The 25,783-nt window shown below is 37.9% G+C and overlaps 1 pseudogene; it reads left to right on the top strand.

Annotated features, from left to right (window-relative positions):
- Positions 1-2,303: 2,303 nt before the first annotated feature.
- Positions 2,304-25,783, top strand: part of LOC129058364 (uncharacterized) — a 98,584-nt pseudogene continuing 75,104 nt past the window's right edge.

The raw sequence follows: 25,783 nt of genomic DNA, 5'->3' as shown, positions 1-25,783 counted from the left end.
GGCATTGAAATTCATGTTCTGTTAAACACAAAGGCCTATGCTATATCTACTCTGCCATGTACAGGCAGGACTGCCAGATAAAATACAGGGCATTCAGTTAAATTTGAATTTCAGATGAATACGAATTATTTTTAGCATCAGTCATGTCTTAAACATTCCATGGGATATACTCATGCCCCCAAAGTGCTACTATCTGAAATTGAAATTTAACTGGACATCCTTTATTTTTATTTGCTTACTCTGGCGTCCTTCACTATATATCTTCTTTGGATCCAGGTTTCTATTTTTGAGAGGAAGTAAAGCAGTGAAAGAGAGGATGAAATGAGGCACCTATCCCTCTCAGTGTCAGCATGTTTCTGCAAGGTGTATTATGCTCTTGAGAAGATTATCAGAGTTTGTAAGATAATGCCTGACAGCAGATAAGGTGACCTATTCCATCAAGGACAGCAAAACATGTGAAGGTTACACCATGCATTGTGGGGACAACTGAATTGACAGGGTAATCCTGGATCTCAAGCCTGAGACCCAGTGGAGGGAACTGGATGGCCTCTAAGCTCTAACATTTTCGGACACTCTCTACATATAATCAGTCAAGGAAGACATTTGTACCCCAAGATTTGTTTCCTCCCCATCCTGCCCCTTCAGGATGTAGATGATTGTCCCAGCTCCCCACTCACAGGAAGAAAAAAATTTCTTTCTTTCTTTTTGAAACTATATTTCCAAGATCAGCACTCCTGGGCATTTGAGTATAACATTTGGTTACAAAACTAAGACTGCAGTAATGCCCTTGCCACTCCCCCTGACCCAACTCCATTGCCCATTTCAGCCTGTTTCAGCACCCATGGAGAGGCCCTTTCCTCACTGTTTTCTTCTCCTCCTCTCTGAATTTTACCAGTCAGAACATATTTATCCTCTGCCTCACTTGCCTAGCCTTCGGCCGTTTGCTCTCTGCTAGGGAACTGATAAAACTAATGTGAGCTAATGTGTTGATGATCATCAAAGGGCTTATTCCTTCCAGATAACATCTTCTGCCTTAAATGGTGTAACACCAAGGCCTAAGTAGGGTGGTAGTGGAAATATTTTACATCAGGTAGATGTTTTCTTATCAGCTCTATATTACATCAAATCAATAATGCCCACCCCACTCCACCACATGGAATTGATCAACCAGACTATTTATTTCCTCACTCCATAACAGTGGCCAATTTATTTAAGCGTGACACGTTAAGAAAATAATATTTTTCTTTATCCTTAATTGAAGTCTAGTTAATTGAATAGAAGAAGCCAAATCTATTGTATAGAAGCCTTGGTTAGTAAAATAAATTATTAACAAAAATGCCTCTGCCAAAAATGTAGATCCCTGACTCTTTTTCCTCTCTACCTGGCCCTCTTATTTACGTATTTTTAAAGAACAAACTCAGTTTTATTTATCCTTATGATACTTTTACTTACTCACAACAACTTCCCTCATTTAAATTCCCACATTTTTCCATCATGAAGCTGTGGTTAAAATTACCTAGGTGCACGTTCTCACTCTATCATTTAATAGCTGTGTGACTTTGAACAAGTTAATTTAGTCTGTCTGCGTTTCTTATCTGTGAACTAGGATAATGTCGTTGCCTCCTCATAGGGTCTCTCTGAGGATTTAATGAGAATATATAAGAACAGGACCTGGCACACAGCAAACATGGTACACATACTTACTGTTGTTATTAACTTATACATGTGTTTGCACATCTATCTTTCAATTGTTTGAGCTTTCAGAGCAAGAAATTTACGCAATTCAAGGGTATATTTGGAGCATTAAGTGCTCAATCAATTAGTCACTCAATCAATGCTTGTGGAACGGATATATACCCATATATAGCTCTCTGAACAATATGAGAATAGGCTAGTGTCCTTGCTCTAAAGTTAGAAATGCCAAGTAACTGGCAACAGAACTAAAAACGTATTTTTTTCTGTTAAAATCTCAAGGTCTATTGAAGAACCACATTTTTCCTTCAGACTCCAAGTACAGAAGATGGTTATTTAGTTGATTGATTTGAGTATTTATCTATGTTTATGTAGTGTCTGGCCTGAAGTGGCTGATCTTGATTGTGAATCATTTTGTTTCTATATGAAAAATCCTTTTCTAATCAAGAATTGTTTCTCTTTGTATTATCATTCATTCTCAGACAAAACCTTACCTATTCAAAGAAAAAAAAAATGAACCATTCATATGCATGTGGGTAGATATATTTATATAAATATACAAACTTGAATCTTTTATTATAAAATGTTTAATAGTAAATATTAGCGATAAAATGACTCAAGGGAAGACTTACATGTATATGAACTCAAAACTAAGTCCCAAGGATACCTTCTTGAGGTATAACTAAAAAGTAGGTCACATCTGTTTTTCCCGCTCCCTTACAGCCAGGCTTTATACCCATGGGCATCCAAGGTCTCCATAGTTTTCTTCTTTTTCCCCAACCCCTTTGCTTGCCAGCTGCTTCAGCCTCCACTGCAATAGTCCAAGATCATTATCTTTTTTGCTCCACTCTTTGAGGCTTTCTTTTTATCAGAAGTCTAATCCACTATTATGAGCTAACTCATGTTTATGTCTGGCACTAATTTAGTCTTCTAAGATAAGGAACACACTAAAGTTTACATAACACCCAATCACATTTCCATCAAAAAATGTCAACAGAATTTCACCCTGAGTTCAGAGGAAAAGAAGAGTGAGAAAGGAGATAAAAGGCCTCATATATTTTCTTAAATTTCATTAAATCACTTTAAATTCAACAAACATATTTGGGCTCTGCATGATGAGAATGCAAGTGTGGCTCCCAGCACTCCAGGAGTTGTTTCCTAGTAGAAGTTGATGGCCCTGCTCTGGTCTATCCAGGAAGTGATTAGACTCCAGCTGTCAGCCATCCAACTCAGGGTGGATGACACCATATAGGTGTCTACAGCCTAGGAAGTCACACTTATCCCTAAGCATTCTAGTTTACCCATTACTTTCAATATGGAGTGGGGCAGGGATGGCAGGGCCAAGGAGAGGTACTGGCCAAGATGCTTACAATATAAAATCATGAGATATTTCTCTTATGACTATGAAGTTTGATCCATTTCAGTGTTTCCTAAGTTTAACTCTACATTCCAAGGTCAGAAAATGATATAAAACACACTTCAAGTACATATATAATGCCTTAAAAAGCCACCCTATGAATTTATGATAAAGACCTAATTTGTATGACCAGTTTATCAGTGCCATTCACTCCCATTTGAGTCTGTCCTGAACATAGGACAACTTTCTTTGTAGGACGAAGTGATACGTAGTTCCATGTTGTCACCACCACAGAAAAAGATTTGTTCTCTTGTAAAACACAGCTATACATTATACTGCCTTTTCTTCTACAGTGAAGAGGAAGGAAGAATTAATTTACTCCATGGAATTTTTGTGGACTGAGGGTTTGGTAAAATAAAATGCAAGGGGTAACAAATTTCTCTTATTATAAAAGACTTGTAACGAATTATTTAATCCTGAAAAAAAACCCAGCAGTGGGTGAGCAAATATATACATTTATAAGACTTAACAATGAGAAAAAGGGTAAAAATAGAAAAAAATTAAGATAAAAGGAGAGTCAAATCAAATCAAATATCTCTCAGTCTGTTGGCATATTTCTCAGTGAGCTGACTATGGCTAATTTATGCTGGGTCCTGATTATATTTTATACTCCTGATTTAATCTCAGTCTAGGCAAACTTTAACAGTTTTACTTATTATAATTACAGAAACTCAGTGTTTTCTAATCTTTTGCTTGGGAAGCACAGGAGAAAAATTCCAACATTTCTTTTAATACCGCGCCTTGTTGAGCCATTTCCAGGTAAGTGAACAAACAACCCAAGAATTATCAATGGGATTTTCTTCTTTTCAGCAGGAGCCCATTCTTCTTTTCTGGTTCATGTACTCTAATCAAAGACACCACTCAATAGTGCACAGTGTGGGGAGAAGGAGATGGAAGATGGAAGGAGTATGAATGTGGGCACTTTTTAAAAAATTTCACCCAAGAGAAATATACAGTCATTTGTCAGACCAGCGATTTTACACTGTCATATGCTATTACTGCCAAGAAACACATACACACACAGGAAGTACTTCATAGTGAGGTATGTAAAAATATCAGAAGGGGTATAATTGAGTGGCTATGGCTAATCACACACATTTGCCAGCATGCAGCATGGCATTTGAGTTTTTCTAGTATATCAGCGTTATGTAAATATACCAAGAGTAAAGGAAGTAGTAGAATATTAGAGGAGAAAAAAAGAGAGCGAGAAAAATGGAAAAAAAAGAGATAGATTTGAAAATGTATGCTGTGCATGTATATATGTGTCTATGGTTTTTAAAAGTTTCTACTATAAACAGCACTTGTGAGCAGGGCAGTGTTTGGTGCCAACTGCCCTGGGTATATATTTGCCCTTGTTTTTAATTGACAAGATGCAGACCTATGTAGATGCTATCAATGGTACTAGTAATAGAAGATTAATATGCAATTCAAATGGTATATTTTGTCTATACTATTAAAAATATTTGGTTTTTAGACCGAAAATGATAGCATTTTTAAAACATTTATTCAGAAAGTCTCTTCTCTGGTGGTCTAATATTTTCACTCTAAATTGGGTAGGTGAAAGGCGAAAAGTCATGCCACTTGTGGGCTATATTCTACTATCGTCATTAGAAAATTCATTGGCCTTTGCATTAACGATCCAATTTATTAAACAACAGTGGGAAATTAGCTAAGTTAATCAGAATCTAGAGCTCTTAAAAACTACTCTTTGCTAATTCCTTTAATTTTTTTTTAAAGTGTCATATAAAGAATTTCATTTTCTTTCACAGAAAATCTCTGGTAGTGGAAGGAGATGGTCTTGTAACTGATGACAGGTGGTGTTTACATTTATAATTTCCTTATTTTTTATGTTTTGGAATGGATTCAAAGGAAAGAATTATCAGACAACAGTTTCAGCCCTGGATATCATTTGTGGCTATTTTCCTGGACATGTGAGATATACTTTTAGAACAATCATTCTGTACCTTAGTGAAAATGAGATAATTCAGGGGCTGAATCCAGGAAGGCAGGAACAATAATGCAATGCTTTGGTCAACAGTCCCTGAAACTTGCCTACTCAGGGTCCTCATCATCTTAAGTAATGTGACTTTCTTTCTTGATCCTTAGATCATTTCCTAAAATAAAAACTGTAAACCCTCTATATAAAGCTGGCTAATAGGACTTCATATAGAGGAATTAAAAACAATTTTTTAACACAATAAATTGGATTTCAGCATTCAAGATATTTGTTTTAAGAGGTCTAATGAGGTTTTTTTTTGTTTGTTTGTTTGTTTTTTTACCTAGGATGCTACAATCTTCAGAGCCTTATGCATTCAGCACTCCTAAACATCTGTTCAGCTTCCAAATGATTAGGTTGTTTGACACTCAAATGCTGTCCCCTGGCAATAAAAATCTGACTATATCCAGTTGACCATATAAGAAAGGAGGATCTGCTGACTCGTTTCTCACAAAATCTAAGGTAAATATACACACAGTTGGCACATGCTAATGCTGTGGTATCTGCCTGGGACCTGCTTCCAGACTTCCTGTCTTTCCCTTGACTTGTAGTGAAATTATTTAGTTTTCTGAGGACTCTTGACTTTGTTAACATTAGCATGTTAAAGTTACTGTTAGTTAGCACTAACATCAGTGCTGCCCTGAAATGGATAGAAACCACAGCCCTTAGTGCATTCCCCTCTTCAGGAACAACTCCTTTTCTTCCTTTCCAATGAGGTGAGGATGTCAGGAGGAAGCATTGAAATTGGCTTGTTTTCTTTTTACTCTTCCATTATCTATGAATAAACCTCTCACTGTAGTTGATCATTTATCTAAACAGAAACAAATTACTCTAAGGTCAATTTACTAAACAGTTCATTTTTATACCATATAATCCACCCATTTAAAATGTAAAATTCAATCATTTTAGTATTTGCATGGATATGAGCAACAGTCACCACAGTGAATTTTAGAATATTTCATCACCACAAAGAAAGATCCTATACCCTTTAGCTATCCTTTGTTTCCTATTCCCTGCCTCCAGCATTAAGCAAGCAGTCATCTACTTTCCGCTTCTCTTTATTTGCCTATTCTGTATATTCTATGTGAATGGAATCACAACATATGTGGTCTTTGGTGACTGGCTTCTTTCCCCTAGGTTTATCCATGTTGTAGCATGTATGAATCAGTACTTTGCTCCTTTTTGTGGCTAAATAATATTCTATTATCTAGATATACCACATTTTGCTTATTCATTCATCTGTTTAAGGAAATGTAGGTTGTTTTCATCTTGTAGATATCATGAATAATTATTCTATGCACATTTATGTACAAGTTTTTATTTGAATACCTGTTTTTAATTATTTTGGGCAAATACTTAGGAGTTGAATTATTGGGTCATATGTAATTCTATGTATAACTTTTAGAAAAAGCATTACAGTTTTTCACATTGACTGCATCATTGTACATTTGCACAATAAGCTCCATTTTGAAACTAGAATATTGGTATTTATTCATATTAATGCAGGTAGGTATAAAATGGTGACTTTTATTTTTCTTATCCAAGTATTAGTAAAGAAAGAGTTTCATGAATTCTGGCATCTTCTGTGACATAGACAATTTTTAGCTTTATATTTAAAGGTTAAGTTACAGGTTGGGGAACTAGTGAAAGGTTTAGGTGTTGCAGGCTATATAATGAAATGAAATGAAACATAGGGCTGGGGTAGTCATGAATAGGGCATACAGTGATCAGACCAAAGTAATTTACCACCACTATAGTTTGAAATGGTTCGGAAATGGCATAAAGGAAAGAAATATTAGAAAACATTGATTAGAGGAATATTATAATGGGGAGCTTAAACAGAGTATCACAACTTGCTAAACAATATTAAAACAAGTAGAGAGCCCAGATATAAACCAGTATCAGTTTTGTTAACTTAAAGCTATGAATAGCCAAAATGCCTACCCCTAGTACTGATTCATTGTTTTGAATGCTTAACACCTAAACAGTGAATACACTTATTTGGAACGTTTTGTATTAATGAAAATTAGAGTATCTCATTATCAAACATTTTCATCTATCAATGCATCTATGCTTATGCGTCTAAGCATACATTTCTTCCACAACCCCAGCATTTTGCTGGATGATTTGAGTACAAGATACATAGAAATGCTAGGAAGGTTTTAGTTTAGATGATACTCAGGGAGAAATACTTACATAATAATCGAAGGGGGGAAATAGCTGAGAGAATGAATGACAAAGGCATTGGCTATGAGATTACCCTGTGAAGTTATTACAAGAGTAGGCCTCATAAAAGACAAAGATGAGGGATAGGAGCTTATGTTTAATGTTTATTGGTGAAGGGAGATGGGCAGGGAATCCAGACCTTAGAGCATACCATGAGTTCAAAAAGGCAAGGGGTAAGGATGAAATGTTCAGTAGATCACCCATGGAAGACTCTATACAAAAGAATGAACACATGTGAATGATTAACACAATGAAAGATTGGGAAAACAGTTAGTTGTTACATAAATTTAGGTCTTAGAAATCATGTTAAAACATTTCACAAAAAAAGAGGAATCTCCTTAAACATTTTAAGAGAAAGCGAATTATCATCAAAATAGTGTTATATAAATGCCATTTAACTCTGGGGAGCAGGATAGATTTAAGGCCACATGGATAAGTGAGAGAAAAGTGTTTCAGGGGCATTGCAAAAATTCAGGATTCTGGTATGAGCACCTCCTTTATGGAGACAGAAGTGAAAATAATGGAGCAGGAAGAGAAATAGCAGTTGTTAGTGAATGGATTAAACATAATGGGTGGGAAAAGTGAAGTCAAAATAACTCAAACTCAATAACAATCAATAAAAGCAGTCGTGTTGGTTAATACTGAGTGCCAACATGATTGGATTGAAAGATGCAAAGTATTGATGCTGGGTGTGTCTGTGAGGGTGTTGCCAAAGAAGATTAACATTTGAGTTAGTGGGCTGGGGAAGGCAGACCCACCCTTAATCTGGTGGGCACAATCTAATCAGCTGCCAGCAGATATAAGCAGGCAGAAAAATGTGAAAAGCTGAGATTGGCCTAGCCTCCCAGCCTACATCTTTCTCCTGTGCTGGATGCCTCCTGCCCTCAATCACTGAACACCAAGTTCTTCAGTTTTGAGACTTGACTGGGTCTCCTTGCTCCTCAAGCCTGTAGACAGCCTATTGTGGGGCCTTGTGATTGTGCAAGTTAATACTTAGTAAACTCTCATATACATATATATATATACACACACACACATATATATATATCTCCATACATATATATGTATCTCCATATATATATATATCCATACATATATATGTATCTCCATATATATATATATCCATACATATATATACCTCCATACATATATGTATCTCCATATATATGTATCTCCATACACATATATATGTATCTCCATACATACATATAGATACGTATATCTCCTGTCCCTGTAGTTCTGTCCCTCTAGGGAACCCTGACTAATATAGATTTTGGTACCAGGATTGGTTCTAAAGGAAGAGAATATTAAGGACTGAGTTCTTTCATTGGTTTTGGGGTTTCTGGTGTTGGCCGCCTAATATGATTAGACCCCAAAATGCTAAGGACTCTACATTTAATAGTATGAAGAACACTAATAGTCCTTGGCTTGAACTGTTTAGAGAGTTATGCAAAATAAATGCTTTTGGCACTCCTGATTCACCACTCATGAGAGGCAAGGAGTTTAGTGACTCTGTATATAATGCCTTTGGCCATATGTGGAGAACAAAGAAACATAATGAAGCTGGTTGGTTGCTCCTAAGTTCAGCAGACAAAGTGATGAAGGAAAGTGTTGAACTCAGGGATTATATCTCCTGGCTTCAGAAGCAGATACTGAGCATCAAATCTGTTAAGAGTGCCCTGAGTGAGAGTCTTATCTCCTGTAGAGAAAGAGTTGAAATGTGGAAAAACAGACACAAGCTCTTATCATGTAAATGGCTGGCCTGAAATGAAAGGTGCATGCACAGCCTTGCCAGGTGTCTACTGTTAAAGTGAGGGCATTGATTGGAAAATAATGGGGCCCTACAACTTGGAATGAGGACCTATGGGAGGACCCTGATGAAGCTGGGGATACTGAGTTTGTAAACTCTAACAAACCTATCTAGCCAGAAGGAACAGCTTCACCATCCCCAGTAGTGGCAACATTCCCTCCCCAACCCATGCTACCATCAGCCTTTCCACCTTTGTCTGAGGAGATAAACCCTGCACTGCCTGAGGCAACAGTGATGGCCTCCCCTGAGGCAAGTTGCCAGGCAAAATAATGTTGATTCTCATCAGGAGCCACCCCCACGACCCCTGTTTGCTTCGAACTCTAACTAGACTAAAGTCCTGGTGGTCCCCTAGAGGTGAGGTTGAGAGTGTGACCCAGGAGGAGATGTGCTACACTTGAAAAGAACTGCTTGAGTTCTCTAATTTATATAAACAGAAATCTGGAGAACAGACATGGGAAGGGATATTAAGGATATGGGATAATGGTGGAAGAAACATAAAGTTGGATCAGGCTGAATTTTTTGCTTTGGGCCCACTAAGTAGGGACTCTGCATTTAATATTGCAGCTCAGGGATTTAAAAAAGTTTCTAATAGTTTATTTGATTGGTTAGCTGAAATATGTATTAAAAGATGGCCCACTGTGAGCGAGGTGGAAATGCCTGATCTACCTTGGTTTAATGTAGAGGAAGGGATCCAAAGGCTTAGGGAGATTGGGATGGTGGGGTGGATGGCACTTTAGACCTACTCATCCCAGCTGGGAGGGTCCAGAAGATACACCCTTGACCAATGCCTTGCGAAATAGATTTGTGAGGGCAGCACCTGCATCTTTGAAGAGCCCTGTAACTGCTCTTCTCTGTATGTCAGAGCTAATGATGGGAACCACAGTCACTCAACTAGAAAATTTAAATACAATGGGAATAATTGCATCCCAAGGTGCCACGGACCAAGTGGTGGCACTCAACTGTCAGAAGCAAGGTGGTGTAGCTACTGTAATGGACAGCAGAGGCAAAGCAGCAATCAGAATAGTCTGACTATTTCAGGGACTACTGGGGCTCTGAGCTGATATTAATTACAGGGGAGCCAAAATGTTATTGTGGTCCTCCAGTTAAAGTAGGGGCTTATGGAGGTCAGGTAATTAATGGAGTTTTAGCTCAGGTCCAATTTACAGTTGGTCCAGTGGGTCCTAGAGCCCATCCTGTGGTCATTTCCCCAGTGCTAGAATGCATAATTGGCATAGACATACTTAGCAGCTGGCAGAACCCTAGCCCCCCATTGGCTCCCTGACTGGTAGGATGAGGGCTATTATGGTGGGAAAGGCCAAATAGAAGCCATTAGAGCTGCCTGTACCTAGAAAAAATTGTAAATCAAAAACAATATCACATCCCTGGAGGGATTGAGGATTAGTGCCACCATCAAGGACTTGAAATACACAGGGGTGGTGATTCCCACCACATCCCTGTTCAACACTCCCATTGGCCTGTGCAGAAGACAGATGGATCTTGGAGAATGACAGTGGATTATCCTAAGCTTAACCAAGTGGTTACTCCAATTGCAGCTGCTGTACCAGGTGTGGTTTCATTGCTTAAACAAATTAACACATCTCCTGGTATCTGGTATGTAGCCATTGACTTGGCAAATGCCTTTTTCTCCATTCCTGTCTATAAGACCCACCAGAAGCAATTTGCCTTCAGCTGGCAAGGTCAGCAATATACATTTACTGTCCTACCTCAGGGGTATATCAACTCTCTGGCTTTTTGTCGTTATCTTATTTGGAGAGACCTTGATCACTTTTTACTTCTGCAAGATAGCACACTGATATGATGACATTAATGACATCATGCTGTTGGATACAGTGAGCAAGAAGTAGCAAACACACTGGACTTATTTGTGAGACATTTGTGTGCCAGAGGATGGGAAATAAATACAACTACAATTCATGGACCTTCTACCCTCAATAAAATTTCTAGGGGTCCAGTGGTGTGGGACCTGTCAAGATATTCCTTCTAAGGTGAATAATAAGTTGCCTCATTTGGCCTATCCTACAACCAAAAAAGAGACACAATGCCTAGTGGGCCTATTTGGATTTTGGAGGCAACACGGTCCTCATTTTGGTGTGTTACTCTGGCCCATTTATGGAGTGAACCAAAAGGCTGCCAGTTTTGAGAGTGGTCCAGAATAGGAGAAAGATCTGCAACAGGTCCAGGCTGCTGTGCAAGCTGGTCTGCCACTTGGGCCATATGACCCAGCAGATCCAATGGTGCTTGAGGTGTCAGTGGCAGATAGGAATGCTGTTTGAAGCCTTTGGCAGGCCTCCATAGGTGGATCACAGTGGGGGCATCTAGGATTTTGGGGGCAAAGTCCTGCCATTTTCTGAAGATAACTACTCTCCGTTTGAGAGACAGCTCTTGGCCTGTTACTGGGCTTTGGTGGAAACTGAACATTTGACTATGGGTGATCAAGTCATCATGCAATCTGAATTGCCTTTCATGAACTGGGTGCTTTCTGAGCCATTTAGCCATAAAGTGGGTCATGCACAGCAGCATTCCATCATCAAACGGAAGTGGTATATATGTGATCAGGCTTGAGCAGGTACTGATGGCACAAGTAAGTTACATGAGGAAGTGGCTCAAATGCCCATGGACTCCACTCCTGCCACCCTGCCTTCTCTTCCCCAACCTGCACCGATGGCCTAATGGGGAGCTCCCTATGATCAGTTGACAGAGGAAGAGAAGACTAGGGCCTGGCTCACAGATGGTTCTGCACGATACGCAGGCACCACCCAAAAGTGGACAGCTGTGGCACTACAGTCACTTTCTAGGACATCCCTGAAGGACAGCTGTGAAGGGAAATCTTCCCAGTGGGCAGAACTTCTAGAAGTGCACCTGGTTGTGCACTTTGTATTGAAGGAGAAATGGACAGATGTGCATTGGCTGTAGCCAATGGTTTGGCTGGATGGTCAGGGACTTGAAAGAAGCATAATTGGAAAATTGGTGACAATGAAATTTGGGGAAGAAGTATGTGGATGGATCTCTCTGAGTAGTCAAAAACTGAAGATATTTGTATCCCATGTTAGTGTTCACCAGTGGGTGACCACAGTGGAGGAGGAGTTGAATAATCAACTGGATAGAATGACTCATTCCGTGTACACCACTCAGCCTCTTTCCTCAGCCACCTCTGTCATCGTCCAATGGGCACATGAACAAAGTGGACATGGTGGCAGGAATGGAGGTTGTGCATGGACTCAGCAACATGGACTTCCAGTCACCAAGGCTGACCTGGCTACGGCAACTGCAGAGTGCCATATATGCCAGCAGCAGAGACCAACACTGAGTCCTCGATATAGCACCATTCCTCGGGGTGATCAGCGAGCTACCTAGTGGCAGGTTGATTATATTGGACCTCTTATATCATGGAAAGGGCAGAGGTTTGCCCTCACTGGAATAGACACTTAGTCTGGATATGGGTTTGCCTATCCTGCTTTCAATGCTTCTGCCAAGACTACCATCCGTGGACTTACGGAATGTCTTATCCACCATCATGGTATTCCACACAGCATTGCCTCTGACCAAGGCATTCACTTTACATCTAAAGAGGTGCAGCAGTGGTCTCATGCTCATGGAATTCACTGGTCTTACCATGTTTGCCATCATCCTGAAGCAGATGGTTTGATATAACAGTGGAATGGCCTTTTGAAGTCACAATCACAACACCAACTAGCTGACAATACTTTGCAGGGCTGGGGCAAAGTTCTCCAGAAGGCCATATATGCTCTGAATCAGCCTCCAGTATATGACACTGTTTCTCCCATAGCCAGGATTCACAGGTGCAGGAATCAAGGGGTGGAAGTGGAAGTGGCACCACTCACCATCACCCCTAGTGATCCACTAGAAAAATGTTTGCTTCCTTATTCCCACAACATTACATTCTGCTGGTCTGGAGGTCTTAGTTCCAGAGGGAGGAATGCTGCCACCAGGAGACACAACAAAAATTCCATTAAACTGGAAGTTAAGATTGCCACCTGGACACTTTGGGCTCCTCCTACCATTAAGTCAACAGGTTAAGAAGGGAGTTACAGTGTTGGCTGGGGTGACTGACCCAAACTATCAAGATGAAATCAGTCTACTAGTCTATGACAGAGGTAATGAAGAGAATGAATGGAATACAGGAGTTCCATTAGGGTGTCTCTTAGTATTACCATGCCATGTCATTAAGGTCAATGGAAAACTGCAACAGTCCAATCTAGGCAGGACTACAAATGGTCCAGACCCCTCAGGAATGAAGGCTTGGGTCACTCCCCAACAACAACAAAAGACATGATCTGCTGAGGTGCTTGCTGAAGGCAAAGGGAATATAGAATGGGTAGTAAAAGAAGGTAGTCATCAGTACCGGCTACAACCACGTGACCAGCTGCAGAAACTAGGACTGTAACCATTATAGGTATTTCCTCCTTCTTTTTTAAAAAAACATATTTGTGCATGTATACACTTGCACTAAGAAAATATCTTCACTTTATTTCCTTTTCCTTTATCCTGTGACTAAGACTTATTGACTTCATATCAGCATTGAAGTATTGTTAATTTTAGGTAATAATATTTGGGTTGGAGACGGGTGCATTTCTGGTTGTATGAAGGATGTTGTATTATGTTAGGTGTAATTATGAAATTATTTTTGGCTTTATTTGAAGATTATGTATGATCTCAGGAGATGTGTATGGGCTCAGGTTGACAAGTGGTGGACTTGTGGTTAACACTGAATGTCAACTTGATTGGATTGAGAGATATAAAGTATTGATCCTGGGTGTGTGTTTTTGAGGGTGTTGCCAAAGGAGATTATCACTTGAGTCAGTGCTGGGGAAAACAGACGCGCCCTTACTCTGGTGAGCACAATCTAATCAGCTGCCAGAGAATATAAAGAGGCAGAAAATTTTGAAAAGGCGAGAGTGGCCTAGCCTCCCAGCCTACATCTTTCTTCTGTCTGGATGCTTCCTGTCCTCAAACATTGGACTCCAAGTTCTTCAGTTTTGAGACTTGAACTGGCTCTCCTTGCTCCTCAAGCATGCAGACAGCCTATTGTGGGACCTTGTGATCATGTAAATTAATACTATATATATATATCTCCTATTAGTTCTCTCCCTCTAGGGAACCCTGACTAATACAGCAGTATTTTGATCATTTTGAAATTGTTGTAGACTAGGTGAAAAGTGATCACAAGTCACCAAAGAAATAACATACTACAAAAGTCTTTCATGAACTAATGGCACAAAAAAAGTTTTTAAAAGTATCTCTCTGTCTGAAAGTATAAGCTCAAAAACTCAAAGGAAGAAGGATAGGGCACAGAATCATTCCAGATTACACTTTTATACAAAAAGTAGTTTTCCTTCTAAATATTGCATTCATAACATGTACATTCCTCTAAGACATAAGCCACATAATGACCTCAATGTCCTGAAATCCTCAAACAAGCCATATAACATTTCTCTATAGTTCTATATAGAATAATGTCAATATTCTCCAACAATTTTTTGGTGTTGGAATTTTTCCTTTTCAAATCAGTTTTAGGATTATTCAGAAATATTAGGACATTTTTGGGAGATTGACATTTTTCCAGAATGGTAAGAGAGTATCTGGGACCTTTCTTCTTTAAACATTGCCAGTGGCTTTAGTGATAAATAGAAGCCCTGTGTTCAAAACCACTCCAACTCTGAGCTAATGAAAGGACTGTGGTTAAGAAGGAAAAGTCGACACTGAAAAAACCCAATGAAATAAATTTTTTAAAATAAGCTTAGTCATTTTGGAGACATTTCATACCTTCCCTATGTCACTATATAGATTCTTCTCGCATATTCCTCCACAGTAATTCTTTAATATGCCAAGAGAAAGGGTGGTAGGTAGGTTTCAAAGACAGAGAAAAACACAGTATTTAAAAAACTGATTTGGAAATCCACACAGTAGGAAACACAATTTAGTCAGTGCTCATTTAAAGATGAAGCAGGTACAATCTCAGCTTTATTGGAATACCTGACAGGTGGCAGAAGAATGTACTTTTCTTTTTAGCAGCCCCCAGGAGAATATTTTATTTTCCCTTCCCATAAAGAACAGAACTGATTTAAATTGATGCACTAAACGTTTCTGCTGCAGAATCCATGGATCCTTACCACTGGTATAGCAGTTAGGATCACTTGAATACTTTAAAGTAAGTTTCATAATCCAAGTGTCACTGAATATTTTGAGTGCAATTATAAAATAGCAAAGCTGCTTTTCTCTTTTTTGCTCTTAATTCAAACTAATAAACAGCATAAAATCTGCACAACTCAATTAGTAATGTTGTCAAGTTTTCTAATTGATGTGCTTTGAATATTCAAGAAATCAGATAATGCTTGTACTACCTTTATTTTAAATGTTTTTTTATAAATTTAGAAGCTAACACTGAATGGTGTATTCAACTGAGCATCTGTTCTAAGTGCATGTCAAATTAACCTGCTAAATTAGCATCTATTGCAACTTTACTTTTTTCCCCCATTCTCTGTTAAACATCTCTAAACTAATTTGAAGACTTCACATTCTGTTACAAAACATGCAATTGCAAACATTTTTGTTAAACAGTGTTTAACTCTACTGTGGAAATCTAAAATTGAATGGTTTGTCTGTTTTTGCTTCAGGACCACGGACAGAGATGCAAAGTGTCATTCCTGCCTGTTCAAGATGGTGATAATCACCAAAATACTCCTGTTCTGGTAAAGATTTGGCATAGCGCCAAAATGAAGCAAGCGGTGCTCTGATTTTTCCTCAGTTCTAAAGTCTCCATTACCTACTGTATGAAAACAACTTCAAAATGAACCAGGCCATTATAATAACTCTGGTATCTGTTTTGGTCCAGCAACAATATGCAAACACAGAATAAGTATGAATTTAGAGGGAGTTATTAAGATTCATATTTGCTTCCTGCTGGATGATCCTGGAGTGTAGTTCATGTTGACTCAAATAGGCCACCCAAGTCTCATATGGAAAGAACTTCTCCATCGGAAACACCATCCATCCTGAAGGCAGTCTATCTTTATAGTGGCTGTTAGCATGGGCCATTTCTGGCAGATTAATTTTAGCTCAAAGATAACCATTACCTATAACACTTTTGGAGTTTTCAAGATTCCCCCTAGATATTGGAGGAAATTGGAACCTTATCCTTAACAATTTCTTGTGGGAGAATTTGTTTATTACTTCCAAGAAATAGAAATTATCTCTGCTGAGCTCTAAAGTGAGGTATCATCAATCTTAAGAAAACCAGAACAGGAAACACGGGCATAAGTTCTATTTCAGAATCCGAACAGTGATTGTCATATATATTTAAGGTTACACGTAAAAGAACAGGTGAGAAATAGTGTTTCTCTTTTAAACCATTAAACTGCTTTGTATTCTTTAAACATGAGCACTGTATTTGAAATAAAAGGTATTACTGCATTATTACATTTTAAGGTGGTTTTAGTATTTTTATACCAGTGGGAAGTTTTAATTAGAAAGCTTATTCTATTCAAAAATGAATGAGATAGAGGTAAATGCAAATGAAGCATTAATCTGCTAAAAGTTTTTTTTTCCTCTTCTTTATATATTTTGTTTTCTTTTTGTCTTCTGCCAAGTGAAAGAGCTCTGTGTATCAGTGCCAGGAGGAGCCTGGTAATGATTAATTGACTGAGCTGTCAAACTAGGACAGTATGTGTATAAGCAGGTGAGTAGTGTGAGGGGCACAGGCTATCCCTGTTATGAGAGAAGCTTTGTTTGAAAGTCATTTGTAATTAAGAAAGGGTAGGAGGTGGTGGATGAAAAAAGAGACGAGAGAAATGACGAAATGAATGTTCCCATTAAGAAGTTCATTATTAAGGGAACTTTCAAGCTTTCAAATATGCCCTAATCCTTCTCTATGTTAGCATGTTTTCTGTATATTTTAAGAATTATATTTTAGCTAATTAATAGGAAACTTACAATGTTCCGATGGTCAATCTGACAGTTTCTATTAAGTCTTCTCTGGGCCTCAGTTTGCCTTTCATTTTGGAAAATTTACTAAATTTGCTTTATTCTTGTTTTTTTTCTGAAAATGGAAGTAAAACCTACCACAGAGAAGTACTATAAAGAAACATACAATTAACAATTTGACATAAAAACAATATGCAGTCACACTAAGTTCTGTTTAAGATTTTATTCTCACATTGAGTGGAGGAGGATCTTCATAACAGATATGGACTATTTTCATCAATCAGGTTTCCAAAATCAGGCTTGGAGTTGCTCAATCTTGTTGTAATGGAATTAATACGATAGAATATACAAGGATTTTGCTCTGTTTTTGTTGGGTTGCCAGTTGCTTGAACTTACTGATATAAGACTGTTCATGAAACCATATTACAATATTAAATTTTCTTTCCTTAAAAGTAGCCTTGTTGTTAAAATTTGAAATGCCAATATTTTTTCTATTGGCATGATGAAACTACTGAACTTTTCAAAAGCACCATTTTTATTTATTTTTAGGGGCTCTGTTGGGAAAAGAGAAGAATACAAATAAACCTTGTATCTAATATTTTCTAAATTTATGGTTGTAACTCAGTAGTCTTAACTTTAAGAGGGCCATTCAGTGTTAGATATCTTGAGAGATCATACGTGAAACTAACTCTAGTTGCACGGTCTGTGTTCACATAGAAGTTAGTTCACCGTGTTCATCCACTGGCAGTAAGAAGACTTATGTTGCTTAAGTCTAATCTTTTCTTTTAAAATATTGATGAGCTTTGAACCCAGAACCTAATCAAATACTTAATCATAGAATACCTCAAAACAGAAGACATATACTTCATATAATTAATTCAGTTACAAGGATAGTTCATCATTATTTCATTGTATCCTGAACTAACTGTACCAAAATTAATTTTTTCTGTAATAAAGAAAGTACCTTTTAAAGAATACAAGTTATGTGCCAGAATAAATTGGTATACACTCAGAAAATAAAGTGGTTCTATAACTATATGAACATCAAATAATACATTTCTAGTAGCACCTCGATTTGGATATTACTTAACAAGGGTCTATGGTTCTCATTCTCAAGAATTTTGTGAAATTGAACTATTAAGATAATAATTACATTATTACACTGCTTCCACTAATGAACCTATATCTTATCTACTCTAATGATGATAATAATTAACATTTATTCAGCAGTTATTCATGCCAAGCATTTAAGTTTCATAGCAGCACTCAGAGGTAGGTTTCATTTTCCACACGAGGAAACTGAGGTTAAGAAAAGATACTTTAACTTTCTGATCAGCACAGGAGTTTTGATGTGCTCTGTTTCTAACCTGGGCCAGCTCACCCCTCCTTGGGCAACCTGGTGGTTCCCTGCTCCTGGGAGGTCACCATATTGATGCCAAACTTGGTGCAGACACCTGATCCTGCTAGAGAACTCCTAGGCTCAAGCGATCCTCTTGCCTCAGCCTCCCAAGTAACTGGGACTACAGGCACGTGCCACCATGCCCAGCAATGCTTTAACTTTCTAAAGCCATATTAGTTGCTGAATTGGAATTAGAAACCAAATTCACCTAATCCTAAATCACATCCTATACCACCCACCACCACCACCAACTCTCCCCTCCACCCCCCAACCCAGGCCCTGGACACTTTTCCTATTCTGCTCTTTATGACTTCTGCTTTTAAGCCTTTAGTTTTATGTGAACAAACGTTGGATTTTTTTGTGTGGTTTATGTCTTTGCAACTTTTTATATAGGTAGCAGACATTACTAAAGAGTTTTTTTGCGTGTATCTTCCAGAAGACATCCTACATTTGTAAGATCTTTGTAAGTTCTCATTTTCTGTTCTAATTAATTTTTGGAATGTTTCTTATCAATATAGGATTCATGCTCTTGGTGCTTTTTATTTGATTTCCCATTCAACAAATGAACAATATTTTTATAAATGATTTAAAAAATCAATAAACAAAGAAAAACAAAACAAAAACATTGGACTGAACAGGCAAAGTGTACTGGAAACTGGACTGGAAACTTGGGACAGAGAACTTATTAAAGTCCGGTCCATAAAGTAACTAAGTCAAAAGAAGACAAGCATGTAAACAAATAAATTAGAATATAGGTAATAAATACAATGACAGGAACATGGGTATGTAATAGAAATAGTTTTGAGAACTGATTTATTTTTTGGGGGGTGCAGGTAAAGGTGGAGGGACAAAGAATTACAAAAATGACACCTGAGTTGAGTTTTGAAATATGAATAAGATTTTGCCTGGTATGTAGAGGTTTAAGATGGTTATGGGAGGAGAAAGGGATTCTGGGCTGAGGGCAAATATATCATGCATGATCCAGCTAGTCAGGGCATAAGTTCAAAGTATAATTTCCCAAGAATAACTCTAAAAAGGCACTTCTCTGCAAAGCCATCATCCAGAAAATGTCAATGCCCCTTTTTACACATCCTTCTTGTCAAGAGGTCAGAATACTGCAGTGGCAATTTAAACACTAGTTACATTTACGCTTTGTAGGGCCATCTTTTGTATATTATCTGAAGATCTTATTTGATTGTACTATTTATTTTTGTGATTTTATTAACTACATTCCTAGTTCTGCTTATATGAACAGGATCAGATCAATCATTAATACCGTTCTACAGAAAAAAGGGTACAAGGCACTAGTAATGCTGTTATTTCTTTACAATATTTATTCATAGGCAAAAATCCAAAGTGGAGTCTGATTATCCTAGCCATCAAAGATTGAAATAAGGTTGAGAACTACTCTACCGGATTACAGTGCTTGTGGACAAGATATATTAGCAAATACATTTTAGTAATTGTTACACAACCAGTTCTTTTTAAAATAAATGTTTTACATATAGTAACTCAATTTAATCTTTACAACAACCTTGAGAGGTATTATTGTGATTTCCATGTTACAAGTGTATACACTGAGGCACAGAAAGGTTTAGTAACTTGGCCAAGTCACACAGTTTAAAGGGATAGAGTTCAAATTCAGACTCAGACAGTTTTGCTTCAGAGTCCGTGCTTCTAAATGCTGACTGTGTTATGTTGTTGATGAACAAAACAAAAGAGAGCCTTGTTTTATTAAGATTATTCAGCAAATTATTACTTAGAATCTACTACTTTTCCAGCCCAACTTTTTCAGCGTTCTGAAACAAAACAAAACAAAACAAAAAACACAGAAGTCAAAGTTCTTTTGCTAAAGGAGCTTATGACTTTTCTTTAAAGATAATATTCCAAACAATTGGAAAGTACAGCAAGATCAATTGCAGAAGTAATAATGAAAAAGCAATAAGCCTTTTTGCTAATAATGAAAACATGATAAAATCGTAATTAGTTAACTTCGCTATTTTATTTTAGTATGTCAAGACAATTTTGATTACTCTTTGGGTGCGGAACCCTAAAAGAGCTAAAAAAAATATACAACTGAGGGGTTAAAAAATCTAACTGGAGATATTTTTCACACCTATGTGAAAAGAAACAGCAATACAAGGAATGTATCAATAAGGAAGTGAGAGAAGAATTAGTTAAGAAACATTCATCTATGTCTATTATATATACAATTCTATACCAGGCATAGCAAAATGCAAAACATCTTATAAGCAAGGTCAGTGACAAGCATTACTTTATAATTTAACAGGAAAAAGAAATCACACATTCCTTGAGAAACACTGCCAGGTAACAGAGCAACAAATGAAATCTGGCTGCCAGCAATGTTGATACACAAAGTAAAACTATGTAGAACACTCATAAAGGTATAAAAATTCCCAGAAACACTTCCAGGAAGGTGAAAAGTTTGAACCACTCATAAGGAAATGAAGCATGCATTGGCAGGGTACCACAGGACAATCTGTGCAAAGTGCTCCAAAGCGCCATGAAGAAAATGAGTTAATGGCAGGAGAGGGTGCAAGGCAACTGGACTTGGCGCAATAGAGATAGGCAAAGGGTTAGTGTAACAAATGATGCTACTGATGGTGTGGGCAGTCAATAGAAAGTCTTGAATTCTGGGCTTGGAGCTGAAATGTGACTCATTAGGCATTTAGGAACCACATTGGTAACTTGAGATAGGAGAGGAAAGAAAAGATTGTCTGGGAGCTGCATGTAGGATGAATAAGAGTATGTGTGAAAGATTGATGGCAGGTCAACAACTCAAAGTGGTTGGACACCAAAGCTAAGATAGAAGCTGTGATATTTAGAAATAGAGCTGAGGTTGAGAGATTTAGCAAGGGAATTAGCCAAGGGACTGATTAGAAGTTATTAAGGCAACCCTCAATTTTCCATTTGAAATGATTTATTAGAGAAGAAATATTAAGGGACCAAGGAAAAAGACAGCCATTAGAAAAGGAGTTGAAGGACTGTTTGGAAGAGAAGGAAGAGGAGAAGGAGGCTGGGAGAGGAGGAAAAAGAAGGAAAAGAAAGAAGAGGAGAAGGAGGAGGGTTAAGTGGAAAAGAAAAAGGAGGATTTGGTGTGTGTATGTGTGTGCGCGTGTGTGTTGCGATTAATCTAAAAGAATCATCATGGTCATGATAAATACTGTCAGTTAATCAATTCTACAAAATTTCCTTTTATCTTTCAATTGCCTCAGCAGTAGCTTAATATTTACTGTACACCCACATTATACTGGGTACTGGTAGAAAAATCTGTGTGTTGTTGCTGGCAGTATCCCAGGATGTATGGTGTTCAGGTAGAACCAGTAGGTGTTAATTGATAATTGGGCTTTATGGAACAAGATTACATTTTTACTGTGCATATTTGCCTCCACAATATCAGAAACATGATGATTTTTCATATAAATTGAGAGGCTTTTTTGAAATATATGTTGCCTGCACTTAGTATTTCTCATGAATATTTCTAATACTCATTCACAATGCATTCAGGTGTTAACTACAGCCTAACAAATGCATAGGGAATATGAACACACTGTTTGTAAATTGTAGCCTTTGTAGAATGCCTACATTGTTTAAGGCCCTGTAGCATTGAATGTGAAGCAGAGCCCACTCTGCTCTATCCATCTCTTGACAACGCATCCGAGGAAAATAGAAAATGATGGCCTCCCAAATCTGCACATTAGTGAACACAAACTCAGCCATAGAGTGACATCTTTCTCCTTAAAAATAATGATGCAGGCTGTCTCCATTTCTTAAGAAAGCCAGAGCTCACACTGAAAGGTGTCAAAAAACACTGTATTATCCCACTTTGCCTGGAGGTGCCTTGACAGCACCTTTCCTGCCATAAGAATGGATTACAGGCAGGGCGGTAATCAGCCAAGAAGTTAGTAAGAATAAGTTCTTTTAAGAGCAGAGTGTGAATCTGTGAACATAATAAAAGAAGTTTACCACCACACTGACTAAGGGAACACTTAGCTCCTTGCTGCCTTAAACTAACCAGGAAGAGCCTGACCCCTTGCTACAGGTTAGTGAAGGGCAGCAGGGACTTAATTGTCCTTTGATAAAAAACCTGATGAGTGCTCTGTGAAGCCCACTGGGTAACAACTATGTTGAGCTCCAAGGATCTCTGGTGAAAGGTGCCATAGGGAGGCATAGAGACAAACTGATATGGGGAAAAGTGAGAGACAAACAGATGGAAAAATGAAAGGGAGAGAGGCATGAGAGGAACTGGATGATGCTTTACACAGGCAACAGAAGGAGAAAACAAGAGTCAAAGACAGGAGAGACACCAATCTAAATTCAAAGAGTTTAGTTCAACAGATTTAACACAGTCTAATTCAGCAGGATTCTCTGAGATGTCCACCCAATGTGCACAATTCTTTCCAGGATAGCACTAAAGAAATCCCCTAAAAGCCCACAATAGCAAGTGTTCTATTATTCTTCCAAGTTTTCCACCTGCACACCTAATTAACTCAACAGATTCTAACTGGCTAAAACCGATACCTTAACGAGAAGCAGAACTCAAGGGAGACTTCAGATAAAGGAGAGCCAACATTGTCACACAAGTCAAGTACATAGAAGGTGTTGTGAGAGGAAGAAAACCCAGGTGTGAAAAGAGCCATGATTTGAAATCTTTCTTCTTTTCCTTTTTGAATTAGATTTGTCTGTCTGTAGGGGACCAGTTCATTTCCTTGGTTCTCCATCTGGAAGCATGGCTGCTGCTACCATGTTGGTCTTCAGGGCATTATATTCTTCTGTATTATACTTGTACCTTTATGAAGATACTTACTGATTAAAAACTTACTACATGTCACTTGTGATGCTGGATGCCAAAACTATGTGATTTCATTTAACTCTTACAAAAATGCTATGAGAATGATATTATTAGCCTCATTTTTCAGAAGATCATGCTGAAAGTTCAAAGAAGTTAAGTAACTGTCCAAAGTCCAGGTAAACAGGAGGTTGCAGCCCTGATATTCAAGCCTAGGCATGTGGACCCCAAAGTTAAAATTTCTTTCACTCATTTAATATTACCCCTCATTTTTTGGTAATAAGAAGATGAAATTTTACTAAGTGACATATTATTTAAAGAAATTATAAAAATAGACAAGTAGATAGATTTACCAAGCAGAGTTCATAAAGCATAATGTGGACTGGGATCATCAGCTTGTTTGAAAGAAGATAAAAAGTTCACAGATTTTCAGGGCTTTTTTCTCATCCAATTTCAACTAGTTTAATTTTTCTGCAGTACATTCTCTGCTTAGGCACACAGGCTAGTCTTACTCTCCAAAGAAATTCTTGTTGTTAATCCATAGTTTAAAGCTAGCATCTATGCCCAGATGGGGAATCCCTCTGAGCTTCTCAATCAAAGGTCCTGGCCATTGACATCTTCTGATTTCTAAATGTTACCCTTGCACTGGGGCTTTTTCTTTAATTTGATTTTTTGTATCTAAAGAGTATCCTGAGGTCTCAGCTCAATTGCATAACAAATTTGACTGGGATTCCTAAAGAATAATACATCCTTTTGAAAATTGGTTATATACAGATTCTCAGATTCACCAGTAATCTACCACTTCTCATCAACTTCCCTGCTAGCTCCCAACCTACTAGTCAAAGTCACCATCATCTCTTGTATGAATTGTTTCAATAGCTTCTTACCTTTTGTTCTGCTTTCACCATTTCTCCCCTATTGTCTATTTTTCAGAGTGGAGAGTAGCCAGAGCGATTCCTTGAAATTCTAAATGAGATTGTGTCCCCATCATCTACTCAAGGCCTCCTCTGGCTTTCCTTGTCACTCAGAGTAAAATCTAAATTTCTGGTCACAGTTTAGGAGGCCTTACAGAGTCTGCCCCTTGTCCATTCCTTCCAGGTATACCAGCCTGCTTGCTGTTCCTCCAACATAAAAATTCCAAGTATGAATCCCATTCGTAGAGATGTCTCCCTCTTCTTTACCAGGGAAGGAAGGAATCTTAGCTTTTATTAGTGGAGAAATTTAAATTTGCACAATAAAACTTATTTAAAAACTCTTGTTTACCAGACTTTTTTTTCAACTTTTATTTTAGGTTTGGGGATACATGTGCAGGTTTGTTACATGGGTAAATTTCATGTGGCTGAGGTTTGATGAATGAATAATCCCATCACCCAGGTAGTGAGCATATAATCCCATAGGGAGTTTTTCAGTTCTCACCCCCTCCTGCCCCACCCCCTCTGTAGTCCCCTGTGTCCATTGTCCCCATCTTTATGTCCATGTAAACTCAATGCTCCACACTTGTCTTGATCACCTTCCTATAATTTGGCTACCCATCTAGAAGCTCCAATCTCCTTTTTGTTGGTTATAGCCTAAGATAATATGTACATACAAGTTCTAACCACTGCTTTGAGTTACCCATCTCTGAGCACTCCCATTTGTAAGTACAATCCTCAAGTTAATAAAATTCTGCTTGTTTTTTTCTTATGAATATGTCTTTGGTCAATTTTATTTGCAGGGCCCCAGCTGGAGAATGTAAGATGGATAGAAGAGATTATTTCTCCTTCTTTACAGGTAGGTATACTATATATTTATTAATTGTTTACTTTCTTCTTCAACTAGAAAGTCAGCCCCCTAAGAGGAGGAACTTTCTCTTTTGGATCACAGTTTTACTTCCATGTCCAAAATCATGCTTGGCGTATATTGGAAACTCCATAAAATACTTGTTGAATGAGTAAATTAAAGATTCTCTCTGATGCTTCTCTCAGATATCAGCCCTGCTGTCCTACTTACTAACGTGATAGTTAATAGAGAGACATAAGACACTGTCCTGTAGACAGTATCAGGCGGAATATAGTCTCTCCTGAAGCCATATGCAAAAAAGTTGGAAATAAACTGCTAAAAATCCAGCAAAACAGCATAGGCATCCTTTAAAAATAATAAAGTCTTAAAATACCTTTACAGCTTAATGGAAAAAAACAAACACAAAAAATCCTAATAACACTGATAGCTAGTAAACCTTGACAAGGGGCTGTGTCAGATCATGACAAATGCTTTTTAAATAACCATTTCTAAGGTAATTCATTTGGGAATATGAAGAACAACTCAATTTTAATAATGGATTTCTATTTTCAATTGCTCCTGAAGACTTGCTGTTTTTACTCAGAACACCAACCACAAGAGACAACAATTCCTCCTCTGTGTGTGCAGCCACCAAGAGGAAGGAGGAGTTGCTAAAATCCCTAGGCTGCCCAAGTACATCCATTAGCAGAAAA

The sequence above is a fragment of the Pongo abelii genome, chromosome 2 (genome assembly GCF_028885655.2).
Source record: "Pongo abelii isolate AG06213 chromosome 2, NHGRI_mPonAbe1-v2.0_pri, whole genome shotgun sequence".
Classification (NCBI taxonomy): Eukaryota; Metazoa; Chordata; class Mammalia; order Primates; family Hominidae; genus Pongo; species Pongo abelii.
The sequence above is the reverse complement of the archived record's forward strand: the minus strand, read 5'-3'. Positions and strand labels throughout refer to the sequence as shown.